The sequence below is a fragment of the Pelophylax lessonae genome, assembly GCF_965119305.1.
Source record: "Pelophylax lessonae genome assembly, chromosome: 8".
In the NCBI taxonomy this organism is placed as follows: Eukaryota; Metazoa; Chordata; class Amphibia; order Anura; family Ranidae; genus Pelophylax; species Pelophylax lessonae.
Window position 1 is genome coordinate 14,740,301 of NC_138775.1, and position 16,861 is coordinate 14,757,161.

Consider the following 16,861-nt stretch of genomic DNA (forward strand, 5'->3'; position numbering starts at 1 on the left):
AAAAAAAATATTTTTAAAAAATGTATTCAGCATTCTCAGTCAGCTCCCTCTAGTGGCCATAATGCAATATTTTTCAAAGAAATACCGTAATCAGGAAAATACTGCATTATTGCCAGTAGATGGAGCAGAGGATCATAGAAAGGACACATTTTTTATTTTTATTGGTTGAACTAAATGGACTTGTGTCTTTTTTAAACCTGACTAACTATGTAACTATTATGGCGATTAGTCAATACAGCTGTGTGAATGCTGAGGCACTTGCGCAGCAATTTTTAAATAATAGACCCCTAAGGTTTTAAGTACGAACCCACACTGTATGCCTCTTGGATCAAAATTAATGTATAAAAAAATGTATTTTAAAATAATTAATCCAGCATTCTCACAGTCTTTTTTAATAATCCTTGTAATGTGTCTGATATGTGTATTTCCTATGACCATTAGCTCCCTCTAGTGGCCATTATGCAATATTTTCCAAAGAAATACCACAATCAGGAAAATACTGCATTATGGCCAGTAGATGGAGCAGAGGATCATAGAAAGGACACATTTTATTTTTTTATTGGTTGAACTAAATGGACTTGTGTCTTTTTTCAACCTGACTAACAATGTAACTATAATGGCGATTATTCACTACAGCTGTGTGAATGCTGAGGCACTTGCACAGCAATTTTTTAATAATAGACCCCTAAGATTTTAAGTACGAACCCATACTGTATGCCTCTTGGATCGAAATGAATGTATAAAAAAAAATATTTTTAAAAAATGTATTCAGCATTCTCACAGTCAGCTCCCTCTAGTGGCCATAATGCAATATTTTTCAAAGAAATACCACAATCAGGAAAATACTGCATTATTGCCAGTAGATGGAGCAGATGATCATAGAAAGGACACATTTTATTTTTTTATTGGTTGAACTAAATGGACTTGTGTCTTTTTTCAACCTGACTAACTATGTAACTATTATGGCGATTATTCACTACAGCTGTGTGAATGCTGAGGCACTTGCACAGCAATTTTTTAATAATAGACCCCTAAGATTTTAAGTACGAACCCATACTGTATGCCTCTTGGATTCGGACATTTGCTTATCCCAACGTTTATCTTTCAGCTATTTTTTCTTTTTGTAGTAGTAGCTTTTTTTTTGCATCAGTTGTCTTTATTAGTTTTCCTCCAAGAGTTTGGGATTTTGCTCCTCGCTGACAGGCCGCCTCTGTGAACATTACGCAGCTGATAAATCTGCAGCCGGCTCCGCGCCGCGAAAAGCAGAAATGTGCACACAGCCCCCCACTCAAACCATCCCCCGCCATTAAGACTTCCATTAATTACACTGTCCACCTCGATAAGGCAACGCGGGGAGATCTAGAGCGTAATGTGCGACTTTATCATACATCGCGGATAATGAGCTTTGCACGCCATCCGGGGAGAATCCGCAGCTTACTCTTATATGAAGGAGGAAATGCGGGCAGACAGAGCGTTTGCTGACGGCAGCGAAAAGGTCAGATAATTATAAGCAAGCGATCAGCTTTTATTATCACTTTGCAGACGCGTTTAGGAACAGGCATGCCAAGGGCCCTATTTGTACTATGCGTCGCGGTAACGCCAAGCGCCGTGATGCACATAGCATGCATTTCTGTGTTGGGGCGCTATTCGTTTTTTTTTAGCACCCCAATGCATTAACCACTTGCCCACCGGGCACTTTCACCCCCTTCCAGCCCAGGCCAATTTTCAGCTTTCAGCACACTTTGAATAACAATTGCGCGGTCATGCAACACTGTACCCATGTGACATTTTTATCTTTTTTTTCACACAAATAGAGCTTTCTTTTGGTGGTATTTAACCGGTTCCGGCATACCCACCGCATATATACCGCGGCAGGGCGGCCCTCCTGCGCGAACCGTTGTAGGGTAACATCGGTTGCACGCGGCAGTAGGGACTCTGATGCACGGGACAGGCGGCTCCGATTGCTGCCTGTCACCCGCGATCGCTTCCCGCTGAGAGAGAAGAACGGTCATCTGTTGTAATCACAGCCGACCGTTCTTCTCCCTGGAATGATCACAGAGCACCTGTGATCCTTCTATATAGGAACACATGTCTCTGTGATCATTCCACAAGCCTGTTAGAAATCACGGGGCCCCATACAGCCTACCTGGAAGGGCCCCCCCCCCCCCCCAGAATATATCAAAGCAAAATTTTCACTTAAGTAGTGCTGGATCGCCCACTGCCGATTTACTGCGGCAGGCTGACCCTCCTGTGCGAACTGACGTAGACCTACTTCAGTCGCGCACCTGCAGCCAGGGAGCAAACGCTCACCCCACTCGGCAGCGGGGACCCCGATGCACAGGGCAGGCGGCTCCGATTGCCGCCAGACACCCGCGATCGCTCCCCGCTGAGAGAGAAGAACGGTCGTCTATTGTAAACACAGCTGACCGTTCTTCTCCCTGGAATGATCACAGAGCGCCTGTGATCCTTCTATATAGGATCACATATCTCTATGGTCATTTCACAAGCCACGCCCCCCTAACAGTTAGAATCACTCCCCTAGGCTCACATTTAACCCCTTGATCACCCACAGTGTTAGCCCCTTCCCTGCCAGTGTCATTATTACAGTAACAGTGCATATTTTTAGCACTGATTGATTAATGTCACTGGTCCCCCCAAAAGGGTCAAAAATGTCAGTTAGGGGTCCGATCTGTCCGCCACAAAGTCGCAGTCCCGCTAAAAATTGCAGATTGCCGCCATTACTAGTAAAAAAAAAAAAAAAACAATAAAAATTACATAAATCTTTCCTGTAGTTAGTAGGCGCGATAACTTGTGCGCAAAATATGCTTATTGTGATTTTTTTTACGAAAAATATGTAGCAGAAAACAAATTGGCCTAAAATGTTAAAAAAGTTTGATTTTTACTTTTTTTTTTGAGAATGTTATATAGCAGAATGTGAAAAAATATTGTTTTTTTTTTTATCAGTATTGTCTCTTTTATTTTGTTTATAGCGCAAGAAATAAAAATCGCACAGGTGATCAAATAATATGTGGGGAAAAAAAGGACATAAATTTTATTTGGGTACAGCGTCGCACGACAGCGCAATCGTCCGTTAAAATAACACAGTGCTGAATCGCAAAATATGGCCTGGTCATTAAGGGGGAAAATCTTCCGGTCCAGAAGTGGTTAATCACCGCTGGGGTTTTTCATTTTTTGCTAAATAAATGAAAAATTTATTAAAATGTTGAAAAAAAAAACATTTTTCATAGTTTGTTATAAAATTATATAAAATTACAACATAAAATTTTGCAAACTAAATTCCTTGCCCTAATGGAATCCCCATCAATCCTCTGCATCGGATTATCTCCATTTTACAACCTACTTGTAGCAGGCAAACCCATTCAGAAGACTTCCTCTATGATATATTGGGAACAAACTCTCCAATTTTGTTGTTCTGTCTGTATATATCTTTTTGGAAAATCAAATAAAAATGTATTAAAAAAAAAAAACTCTCCAATTCTCAGTGGACCTTAGCCAATGGCACGGCTGCCCAACAAATACTCAAGATCCCTCTCTCATTGGGAAGCCCACCAAAAACTCCAACCTAACTGGTATGTTACTCCTGACAAAATACAGCACATCTTCTCCAACTACTCCCAACATTGCTGCAGGAATTGTGGCTACTTAGGCTGACCCTCCCAAATCTGGTGGACCTCCCCCAAAATTGTCAATTTCTGGTCCTCAGTGTTCACCCTAATTGCCTCCACCATCAAACAAAGGATCGCCGAAGACCCTAAGAAAGCCTTATCTGGAATAGGGATAGACTCATGGCCTCCCGCTCTTCGCTCTACCCTAACCCATATATTCATAGCAGCCAAACTTACAATATCCAGGAACTGGAAACAAACAACACCCCCTGATATTTCAACTTCTACTGAGGCATCATCTAAAAAGCCTTCTAAAATGGTAGATTCTGTGGTACTATAGAGACCAGGACAGTCAAGCTACGCATTTTAGCCCCCCTCTTCTCCTTCGGGGGAGGACGGGGGCAGGGGGGCAATTGCCCCCTGGGCCGCTCTGATGTCCCGTTAAAACCGCTTCTGCCGCAGACATGCCTTAGGCTCCGTTCACATGTAGGCGTTTTTGGGGAGTTTTTCTGCTCTAGGATCAGCTCTCAAAACGCCCAACAAGACAAATCCTATTCATTTCAATGGCCCCTGTTCACATCTGAGCGTTTTGACGCTGTGAGCAAAACGCCCAACGCTCAAAAAAGTACATGAGCTTCTTTTTGGGCAGATTACAGGCGTTTTCCATTGGTCTCTATTCAATCTAAAAACGCCTGTACAAAAAAACGCCTGTAAAAACGCCTGTAAATCGCGGTAAAATTGCGGTAAAAATCGCGGTAAAAACGCGTGAAAACGCTAGGCTCAGGTGTGAATGTAGCCTAAGGCTGCATTCACACTTGAGCGTAGCGTTTTTTACCGCGATTTTACCACGATTTTTACCGCGATTTTTACCGCGATTTTACCGCGATTTTTTCAGGCGTTTTTCATTGACATCTATCAAAAACGCTGGTAATCAGCCCAAAAAGAAGCTCATGTACTTTTTTCAGCTACAGGCGTTTTGCAAAACGGTCAGATGTGAACAGGGGCCATTTAAATGAATGGGGTTTTACTTGTTGGGCGTTTTGGAAGCGTTTCTTTTGAGCGTTTTTGGAGCTGAAAACGCCCAGGTGTGAATGGAGCCTAAAGGATTCCTGATGAAGAGAATTAAAAAGTCTATTGCACTGATCTACTGAGTGCAGGTTGAAGACAAGCTGTGTCTGAGCAGAGGCCGGTTCCATGCCCCACTGGAGACTCTCCTCCCCTGGCCAGCCCCGACCCAGCTTCCCTAGCTCCCCCCAACCGCCCCCTGCTGGCCAGATTGGGAACCCAGGTGAGTAGAGAGTACCTGGAGCAGGGCTTCAGTCTGGAATGAAGGTCAGGAGGAGGATTGGAAGAGGGAGGATGGGAGGGGGGGCTGAGTCGCTGCACCATGGGCAGAAAGTTGCCAGTCTGCCCCTGCCTCTCTCACTATCTCTTTCTCTCTGTTCTCCTGGAACTAATGAGAATACAGATAAACATGAAGCCAGGAATGTAAATTGCCATGGACAAATGTTACAGGGAACATCTGTAGAAGGATGTGTATTGCTTGCCAAGGGAAATATGTATCTGTGACGTAACTGTTGTTTTATATATGTGATTTACACGCTTATTTAGTCACTTGGCAAACAGGCATGAGCCGGGCTAAGTCACTTCGCTAGCGAATAAAAAAGGTTTGATTCCTGAAAGTTTGTGTCCAAATTCATTTTCTAGGCTTCAAATAATTATTTGCTGAAACACTACTCGCATCCTGAATGAACACGCCTTACTCAAACTTATGTTTGCCAAGGCCCATCTACAAATGGACAAATTTACGGCCTCTCGGGCTCCATGGATTGCTCACCCTTCCTGCACCATCCCTTTACCCTAGTTCTACCGACAACTCCAAACTGCGCTACTCCTACCTCAGCCAATGATATAACCTAGTAATATATTAACCACTTGCCGACCAGTTGCTGCCTATATACGGCGGCAGGTCGACAGGTTCCTGCAAATTGCCGTACCTGTACGGCAGGTTACGGGAGTACCTCTGTACAACAGCAGGTCGGCAGGCTCCCGCAAATCTCCGTACCTGTACGGCAGGTCACGGGAGTACCTATATACAGCGGCAGGTCGGCAGGCTCCCACAAATTGCCGTACCTGTACGGCAGGTCACGGGAGTACCTCTGTACAACAGCAGGTCGGCAGGCTCCCGCAAATCTCCGTACCTGTACGGCAGGTCACGGGAGTACCTATATACAGCGGCAGGTCGGCAGGCTCCCACAAATTGCCGTACCTGTACGGCAGGTCACGGGAGTACCTCTGTACAACAGCAGGTCGGCAGGCTCCCGCAAATCTCCGTACCTGTACGGCAGGTTACGGGAGTACCTCTGTACAACAGCAGGTCGGCAGGCTCCCGCAAATCTCCGTACCTGTACGGCAGTTCACAGGAGTACCTATATACGGCGGCAGGTCGGCAGGTTCCTGCAAATCGCTGCACCTCTACGGTGGTTCACAGGAGCGATCTTGGGGGCGCGCGCATGCCACACACGTGCCAAATCGCCAGAAGGGAAGCTGATCCACAGGGACGGTGGTCGCTTTTGCCGCCAGGCACTCGCAATCGCTCTCAGTGAAGAGAGAACGGCGGTCTGCTGTTGCAAACACAGCAGACCATTGTTCTCTCTGGAATCAATACAGAGCTCCTGTGTTCCTCCTATTTAGGAATACAGGTCTCTGTGTTGATTTCACAAGCCCATCCCACCTCACAGTTAGAAAGCACCCCCCAGGCTCACATTTACCCCTTTGATCGCCCCTGGGTTAGCCCCTTCCCTGCCAGTGTCATTAGTACAGTGACAGTGCATATTTTTAGCACTGATTACTGTAGTAATGTCCTTGGTCCTCCCAAAAGTGTCAAAAATGTCAGTTAGGGGTCCGATCTGTCCGCCGCAATGTCACAGTCCCGCTAAAAATTGCAGATCGCCACCATTACTAGTAAAAAATAAATGAATAAAAATTACACCCCTGGGCTCACATTTACCCCTTTGATCGCCCCTGGGTTAACCCCTTCCCTGCCAGTGTCATTAGTACAGTGTCAGTGCATACTTTAAGCACTGATTACTGTAGTAATGTCACTGATCCCCCCAAAAGTGTCAAAACTGTCAGTTAGGGGTGCGATCTGTCCGCCGCAATGTCGCAGTCCCGCTAAAAATCGCAGATCGCCGCCATTACTAGTAAAAATAAATAAATAAAAATTACACCCCTGGGCTCACATTTAACCCTTTGATCGCCCCCCTCCCTGGGTTAACCCCTTCCCTGCCAGTGTCATTAGTACAGTGACAGTGCATATTTTCAGCACTGATTATTGTAGTAATATCACTGGTCCCCCCAAAAGTGTCAAAAATGTCAGTTAGGGGTCCGATCTGTCCGCCGCAATGTCGCAGTCCCGCTAAAAATCGCCCATCTCCGCCATTACTAGTAAAAAATAAATAAATAAAAACGACAATCTTTCCCGTAGTTTGTAGACGCGACAACTTTTGCGCAAACCAATCAAAATACGCTTATTGCGATTTTTTTTTTTTTTTACCAAAAATATGTAGCGGAATACAAATTGACCTAAAAGGATGAAAAATTTAGATTTTCTAATTTTTTTTGGAATTAGAATTACACGTCAAGGAAACCAGTACCGCAATGATTTCCTTGACGTGTAACTTGGAATATTCAGTTGCATGTTGGATCTCCTTTTTTGTAAAAAATGTCAGTTGGGGGTCCAATCTGTCTGCCGCAATGTCGCAGTCCCGCTAAAAATTGCCCATCTCCGCCATTACTAGTAAAAAATAAATAAATAAAAACGACAAAAATCTTTCCCCAATTTGTAGACGCGACAACTTTTGCGCAAACCAATCAAAATACGCTTATTGTGATTTTCTTTTTTTTACCAAAAATATGTAGCAGAATACAAATTGACCTAAAAGGATGAAAAATTTAGATTTTCAATTTTTTTTTTTTTTTGGAATGTTATATAGCAGAAAGTGAAAAATATGTTTTTTTTTTTTTTTTCAGAATTGTCGCTCTTTTTTTGTTTACAGCGCAAAAAAATAAAAATCACACAGGTGATCAAATACCACCAAAAGAAAGCTCTATTTGTGGGGAAAAGGGACATTAATTTTCTTTGGGTACAGCGTCGCACGACTGCGCAATTGTCAGTTAAGGTAACGCAGTGCCGAATGGCAAAAAAATGGCCTGGTCATTAAGGGGGAAATCCTTGCGGTCCAGAACTGGTTAAATTTAATCAGCATGTTAATTGGGGCGGGGGGGGGGGGGGACCAGAGAAAGCAAAATGTAAGCAGAATAATAAAAAAAATTAAATAATTAAATTAAGAATAAAGTTAAACTTTAAATTAGGATATTCTTTACCTGGAAATCTATCCCGGGTTTTGGTGTAACACGGAAAATGGGCAGCAGAGGCTGAAGGGTTAATCAGAAATCGCCGCCTGTAATCCTAATGGGTATGAAATGATATTTATTTACATGAAGCTGTAATGAAATCTATTTATTACACAGCTCATCACCTCCCTGGAGCGCTAATTAGCTCCTGCCGCTGGATGCGAGGATGAGACGCCGCGCGGCGCGGCCCGGAATTAGTCTCGCTGCCTTATTCATTTTTTTTTTTTTATGCACCATACATAACTGTCAGGAGTGGGTTGTGGTGGGCAGCTGCAGAAGGAGCCCCAGAAATATAATACAGGTAAAGAGAGCCTGTCAGAGGCAGACATGTTTGGGATGAAGCAGTCGTCTGGTTGTATCTGCAGGGAGCTGGTAAGAAAAAAAAAAATATCTTTTTTTATGGGTGAAATGGATAGACACGGGCACTTCGTTTCGTTCCCTGTTGAAATTCGGACTAGTTTTTCATCCAAATTACAATACTAATGAATTTAAACGAGTCCGAAATAACGAATCAAAATTTTGGACAAAATTCAAATAGTTTTCGAATCGAATTCGAATTTCTGAAGAGAATAGAATAGAAAACAAAGGAACAGAATAGAAAATAAAAGAATAGAATAGAGTAAAACAGAACAGAATAGAAAATAAAATAATAGAAAAAGAAGGGATAGAATAGACAATAAAAGAATAGAGTAAAACAGAACAAAATGGAATAGAAAATAATAGAATAGAGTAAATCAGAACATAATAGAAAATAAAAGAATAAAAAAAGGGCTAGAATAGAAAATAAAAGAATAGAATAGAGTAAAACAGAACATAATAGAAAATAAAAAAAATAGAAAAAAAGGGATAGAATGGAAAATAAATGAATAGAGTAAAACGGAACAAAATGGAATAGAAAATAAAAGAATAGAATAGAGTAAAACAGAACATAATAGAAAATAAAAGAATAAAAAAAGGGATAGAATAGAAAATAAAAGAATAGAATAGAGTAAAACAGAACAGAATAGAAAATAAAAGAATAAAAAAAAGGGATAGAATAGAAAATAAAAGAATAGAATAGAGTAAAACAGAACAGAATAGAAAATAAAAGAATAAAAAAAGGGATAGAATAGAAAATAAAAGAATAGAATAGAGTAAAACAGAACATAATAGAAAATAAAAAAATAGAAAAAAAGGGATAGAATGGAAAATAAATGAATAGAGTAAAACTGAACAAAATAGAATAGAAAATAGAAGAATAGAGTAAAACAGAACATAATAGAAAATAAAAAAATAGAAAAAAGGGATAGAATAGAAAATAAAAGAATAGAGTAAAACAGAACAAAATAGAATAGAAAATAAAAGAATAGAGTAAAACAGAACAAAATAGAAAATAAAAGAATAGAAAAAAAGGGATAGAATAGAAAATAAAATAATAGAGTAAAACAGAACAAAATAGAATAGAAAATAAAATAATAGAGTAAAACAGAGCAAAATACAGAATAAAGAATAGAAAAAAAGGGATATGATAGAAAATAAAAGAATATAGTAAAACAGAACAAGATAGAATAGAAAATAAAAGAAAAGAATAGAGTAAAACAGAACAAAATAGAAAATAAAAGAATAGATGAAAGGGATAGAATAGAAAACAAAGTAACAGAATAGAATAGAAAATAAAAGAATAGAATAGAGTAAAACAGAATAGAAAATAAAAGAATAGAAAAAAGGGATAGAATGGAAAATAAAAGAATAGAGTAAAACGGAACAAAATAGAATAGAAAATAAAAGAATAGAATAGAGTAAAACAGAACATAATAGAAAATAAATGAATAGAAAAAAAGGGATAGAATAGAAAATAAAAGAATAGAGTAAAACAGAAAAAAATAAGGAATAGAAAAAAAAAGGGATAGAGTAGATAATAAAATAATAGAGTAAAACAGAACAAAATACAAAATAAAATAGAAAAAAAAGGGAAGAATAAAAAAAGAACAGAGTAAAACAGAACAAAATAGAATAGAAAATAAAATAATAGAGTAAAACAGAGCAAAATACAAAATAAAGAATAGAAAAAAAGGGATATGATAGAAAATAAAAGAATATAGTAAAACAGAACAAGATAGAATAGAAAATAAAAGAAAAGAATAGAGTAAAACAGAACAAAATAGAAAATAAAAGAATAGATAAAAGGGATAGAATAGAAAACAAAGTAACAGAATAGAATAGAAAATAAAAGAATAGAATAGAGTAAAACAGAACAGAATAGAAAATAAAAGAATAGAAAAAAGGGATAGAATGGAAAATAAAAGAATAGAGTAAAACGGAACAAAATAGAATAGAAAATAAAAGAATAGAATAGAGTAAAACAGAACATAATAGAAAATAAATGAATAGAAAAAAAGGGATAGAATAGAAAATAAAAGAATAGAGTAAAACTGAACAAAATAGAATAGAAAATAAAAGAATAGAGTAAAACAGAACAAAATAAGGAATAGAAAAAAAAAGGGATAGAGTAGATAATAAAATAACAGAGTAAAACAGAACAAAATACAAAATAAAATAGAAAAAAAGGGAAGAATAAAAAAAGAACAGAGTAAAACCGAACAAAATAGAATAGAAAATAACAGAACAGAATAAAATAGAATAGAAAAAGGAATACCGCGTTTCCTCGGTCTTATATTATTTTGGCTACAAAAAAACACACTAGGGCTTATTTTCAGGGGATGTCTTATCTGTCTTCCCTCCCCCTCTCCCCCTGTCAGCTCAGGAGTCATCATTATGATATCTTTAATCCCAAAAATAAACCTTTGTTAAAGTCATTGTAAAAATTTGTGATCCGTTTTAAAGAAAAAGAATATATTGTCCAGTGTGTCTCCTTTTGTAACTTTATGAAAAGATATATAATGTCCAGTGAGTTTCCTTTTGTAACTTTGTCGAAAACACCTTAGTTACAGCACCGCTGGGCGCTCACGTGATCCGCCAGAGCTCTTCCCCACTCAGAGCACTGCCGAGGGAAGGGCCGAGATCCCTGCTGATATCAGCCCCGTTCCGAGCACTGCAGGGGGAGGGGCCGCTGACATCACCTGGGAGGAGAGGAGAAGATCTCCGGCGGGTCACGTGAGCGCCCAGCGACGCTGTAAATTCTGTAAATTAGGTATTTTCAACAATAAAGTTACAAAAGGAGACACATTGGACACTATTTAATCTTTTTACAAAACAGATTATACATTTTTACAAGAACTTTATTAGGGCTTATTTTCGGGGTGGGGCCTATATTACAGCCATCCCAGAAAAGCACGCTAGATCTCATTTTTGGAGTAGGGCTTATTTTCGGGGAAACATGGTAGAATAGCACAAAAAAAAAAAAGAAGGAATATAACCATCTTCTAAAATTCCAATTTCAAATAGAATAAATTCAAATAGAATAGAAAAGAATAGAATAGAAACCAAAAAAATATAACCATTGCCCAAATGTCTAAGTAAATAAATTTAAATTTGAATAGAAAAGAAAAGAAAAAAATAGATTACAATGACATAGAAAATAAAAGAATATAATTGACTGGAATAGAAAAGAAAAGAATAAAATAGAATATAAAAAAATAGAATAAAATAGAATAGATAAAATTGAACTAAGAATAGAAAACATATAAGAATAGAATAGAAAATAATGGAACAGAATAAAATAAAAAATAGAAAATAGAATAGAAAGAATATAACAATATTATAACTGTTTTCTAATTTCGAATAGAATAATTTGAATAGAAAAGATAAAATAGATTAGAACGACATAGAAAATAAAAGAATATAATTGACTGGAATAGAAAAGAAAAGAATAAAATAGAATGTAAAAAAATAGAATAGAATAGAATAGAAAGAATTGAACTAAGAATAGAAAACATATAAGAATAGAATAGAAAATAATGGAACAGAATAAAATAAAAAATAGAAAATAGAATAGAAAGAATATAACAATATTATAACTGTTTTCTAATTTCGAATAGAATAAATTTGAAAAGAATAGAAAAGAACAGAATATAAAGGGAAAATAATAGATTAGAATGCAATAGAAAATAAAAAAATATAGTTGACTAGAATTGAAAAGAAAATAATAGAATAGAATATTTTTTTATATTCTATTCTATTATTTTATTCTATTATTTTCTTTTCAATTCTAGTCAACTATATTTTTTTATTTTCTATTGCATTCTAATCTATTATTTTCCCTTTATATTCTGTTCTTTTCTATTCTTTTCAAATTTATTCTATTCGAAATATAAGAATAATATAAGAATAGAATAAAAAATAATGGAACAGAAAAAAATAAAAAATAGAAAATAGAATAGAAAGAATATAACAATATTATAACTGTTTTCTAATTTCGAATAGAATAAATTTGAAAAGAATAGAAAAGAACAGAATATAAAGGGAAAATAATAGATTAGAATGGAATAGAAAATAAAAAAATATAGTTGACTAGAATTGAAAAGAAAATAATAGAATAGAATATTTTTTTATATTCTATTCTATTATTTTATTCTATTATTTTCTTTTCAATTCTAGTCAACTATATTTTTTTATTTTCTATTGCATTCTAATCTATTTTTTTCCCTTTATATTCTGTTCTTTTCTATTCTTTTCAAATTTATTCTATTCGAAATATAAGAATAATATAAGAATAGAATAAAAAATAATGGAACAGAATAAAAAAAAAAATAGAAAATAGAATAGAAAGAATATAACAATATTATAACTGTTTTCTAATTTCGAATAGAATAAATTTGAAAAGAATAGAAAAGAACAGAATATAAAGGGAAAATAATAGATTAGAATGCAATAGAAAATAAAAAAAATATAGTTGACTAGAATTGAAAAGAAAATAATAGAATAGAATATAAAAAAATAGAATAAAATAGTTTAATTCTTTCTATTCTATTCCATTTTATACTATTTTTTTTATATTCTTTTCCTTTCTATTCTAGTCAATTCTATTCTTTTATTTTCTATTCCATTTGAATCTATTCTTTTCCTATATATTATATTCTTTTCGATTCTTTTCAAATGTATTCTATTTGAAATTTGAGTTGTATTGTTATATTCTGTCTATTCTAGTCTATTCTTTTTTTATTCTATTCTTTTATTTTTTTCTATTATTTAAAATAAAGAGTGTGTTTGTAGCACAAGATGGTAAATAAAGGTACCGCATCCCTAATCTGTATATAATCTATACTGGGAAAGATATCCCAAAGAGTGAAACCGACAGCTAAAACCTGAGGTGTGTAGAATATTCTATTCTATTCAAATAGTGCAGCGCTAACGTGAAAAATTGTGAGTATAAATATGAAAAAATACAATCATAAATTGTGCAAAAAACATGATACACAAATATATAATAAATGGTGCAACACTGGCATGATAATAGTGTAAACCATAGAGTGCATGAATTTGTAATCATCAAACGTGCATTGCAAAGTGAACAAAAGTCCATTTAAAAGTCCAAAAACAAATGCACAGGTCCCAGAGTGGACAATAGTAGAAAGGAGGCTTGAATCCCAAGATTCTTTCCAGCACCAGCACCTGGTAAGGGGGGTGCACTATGATATAAGGGAGGAAGGGGGACTCTCGACTTCTGATGGTGGTGGGCTAATGATAGAACCGGCCCTCTGAGGGTGACCATAATGCCCATGCGGCCCGCGATGAAATTGAGTTTGACACCCCTGCCCTAGAGTCTCTGCTAAAAAAAAAAGTATAATGTTTGGAGGTTCTTAGTAATTTTGTAGTGAATATAGAATATTCTCTCAAAATATAGAGTACTCTGTATCAGGTACAATATTTGTGTTTTTGTTACTTTTATATTTATTTTTTAAGCTCTCTCTAAGTTACAATGTATTTTTTATTTTATTAAATGTGTATTGTTGAGTTGTTTTTGGCAAGCAGGGATCCTGCTCCGATGTTAGAAATGGAAGTGTAATTAATCATTGTGTCAAAGTTTCTACAAGTAATAAAACAAAAGACCCCCAGAGAGGAGCGAGGCGTCTCATAACGGGGAGCCTCGCCTGCGAGGGGCCAGACATTCACAATATGACATGAGTGGGGCTGCCAATGGATGATAAATGATTGTGGGAGGATATCTGAAGTCACCACAGACACAAATATACAGTATACGGACTTCAGAACTTCGTAAGTGTACTAAATCCATCCATTAATATCAAAATATTATAAAAAAAAAATGGCGACCTTTATTGTGCTAAAGCACGGGGTATCATAAACGATTGCAGTTTTTTTAACCATTTCTGGACCGGAAGGTTTTACCCCCTTAATGACCAGGCCATATTTTGCGATTCGGCACTGCGTTACTTTAACTGACAATTGCGCGGTCATGCGACGCTGTACCCAAATAAAATTGATGTCCTTTTTTTTCCCCCCACAAATAGAGATTTCTTTAACCACTTGCCAACCGCCGCACGACTATCTACGTCGGCGGTCAGCCCCTCACAGGCAAAGTGACGTAGGGCTACGTCACTAGCTTGTGAGGGTCTAGGGAGCGAGCGCACGCCGCCGGAGGCGCGCTCCCACTCCCGCGTGGTCACGGACCCCCCCCCCGCGCGTGTGACCGGCGGACCCGATGTCCGCCGGCCACTCTGCGATCGGCGGGGGAGAGGGAGAAAGTCAGGCGGCTTGTGTAAACAAGCTGCCTGTCATTCTCCCCTGTGTATAAAGGATGATCATACGGTTCTACTATGTAGAACCGTTGATCACTCTTCATACATCTGAAGCCACAGCCAATCACAGTAGAAAGCACGCCCCTAGGGACACACATAGCCCCTCCCTTTCAAAAAAAGTTAACCCCTTCACTGCCAGTGTATTTTTACAGTAACAGTGCATATGTATAGCACTGATTACTGTAGAAATGTCTCTGGTAACCCCAAAAGTGGCAAAAATGTCAGTCAAGGGTCCGATCTGTCCGCCGCAATGTCGCAGTACCGCAAAAAAATCGCAGATCGCCGCCATTACGTGTTAAAAAAAACAACAAAAATGACAAAAATCTTTCCCTTTGTTAGTAAACGCGATAACTTTTGCGCAAACCAATCAAAATACGCTTTTTGCAATTTTTTTTACCAAACATAGGTAGCATAAAACAAATTGGCTGAAAATGTTAAAAAATTTTGATTTTTACATTTTTTGGGGGGGGGAATTTCATATAAAAAAAATGTGAAAAATATTGCTATTTTTGCAAAATTTACGCTATTTTTTTGTTTATAGCGCATGATCAAAAAATCACACAGGTGATCAAATACCACCAAAAGAAAGCTCTGTTTGTGGGAAAAAAAGGACGCCAAATTTGTTTAGATACAGCGTCGCACGACCGCACAATTGTCCGTTAAAATCGCGCAGTGCCGAATCGCAAAATACCCCCTGGTCAGGAAGGGGGGTAAAATCTTCCGGGGCTTAAGTGGTTAAGACCGCATTTAAACTGAAGCGGCACGACTTCGGGGGCGACCTGTGAAGTCCCATGCACCGCATCTTTGGCGCGACTTGCATGGACTTCATATAATGAATGTCTATGCAAGTCGCTCCGAGGTCGCCCCGAAGTAGTACAGGACCCTTTTTCTAAGTCGGATCGACTTCTGTCGCTCCTATTAGAACGGGTCCTGTACCAGTTAATGGACCGCGAGGGACCGCGATTTGTCAGGCTGACAAGTCGCCTGACAAGTCGCTGTAGTGTGAATGGAGCCTTAGTGGTATTTGATCACCTGTGCGATTTTTTTTTATTTTTTGTGCTATAAACAAACAAAAAAAAATAGCGACAATTTAAAAAAAAACAAAAAAAAATATATATTTTTTAACTACTTGCCGAGCGGCAGCCTCACATGTCTCTATGGTCATTTCAGTAGCCACGCCCCCCAGTTAGAATCACTCCCCTAGGCTCACATTTAACCCCTTGATCACCCACTGTGTTAACCCCTTCCCTGCCAGTGTCATTATTACAGTAACAGTGCATATTTTTAGCACTGATTACTGTAGTAATGTCACTGGTACCCCCAAAAGTGTCAAAAATGTCAGTCAAGGGTCAAATCTGTCCGCCACAATGCCACAGTCCCACTAAAAATTGCAGATCGCCGCCATTACTAGTAAAAAAAAGAAAAAACAATAAAAATGACATAAATCTTTAGTTAGTAGACGCGATAACTTTTGCGCAAACCAATCAAAATACACCTATTGCGATTTTTTTTTTACCAAAAATATATAGCAGAAAACAAATTGGCCTAAAATGTTAAAAAAAACTTTGATTTTTAATTTTTTTTTTTTTTTTGGGAATGGTTTATAGCAGAAAGTGAAAAACCACCAAAAGAAAGCTCTATTTGTCCCGCTAAAAATCGCAGATCACCGCCATTATTAGTACAAAATAAATAAAAATGACATAAATCTTTCCCCTAGTTTGAAGACGAGATAACTTTTGCGCAATCCAAAAAATATACACTTATTCTGATTTTTTTTTACCAAAAATATGCAGCAAAATACAAATTGGCCTAAAAGTATTAAAAAAATTGTATTTCTACATTTTTTTTTTTTAAATTGGGAATGTTTATAGCAGAAAGTAAAAAATATTGTTTGTTTGTTTTTTCAGAATTGTCGCTCTTTTTTTGCTTATAGCGCAAAAAATAAAAATCGCACAGGTGATCAAATACCAGCAAAAGAAAGCTCTATTTGTGGGGAAAAAAAAGGGCATCAATTTTATTTGGGTACAGTGTTGCACGACCGCACAATTGCCCATTAAAATAACGCAGTGCCAAATCACAAAATATGGCCTGGTCAGGAAGGGAGTAAAACCTTCCGGTCTTAAA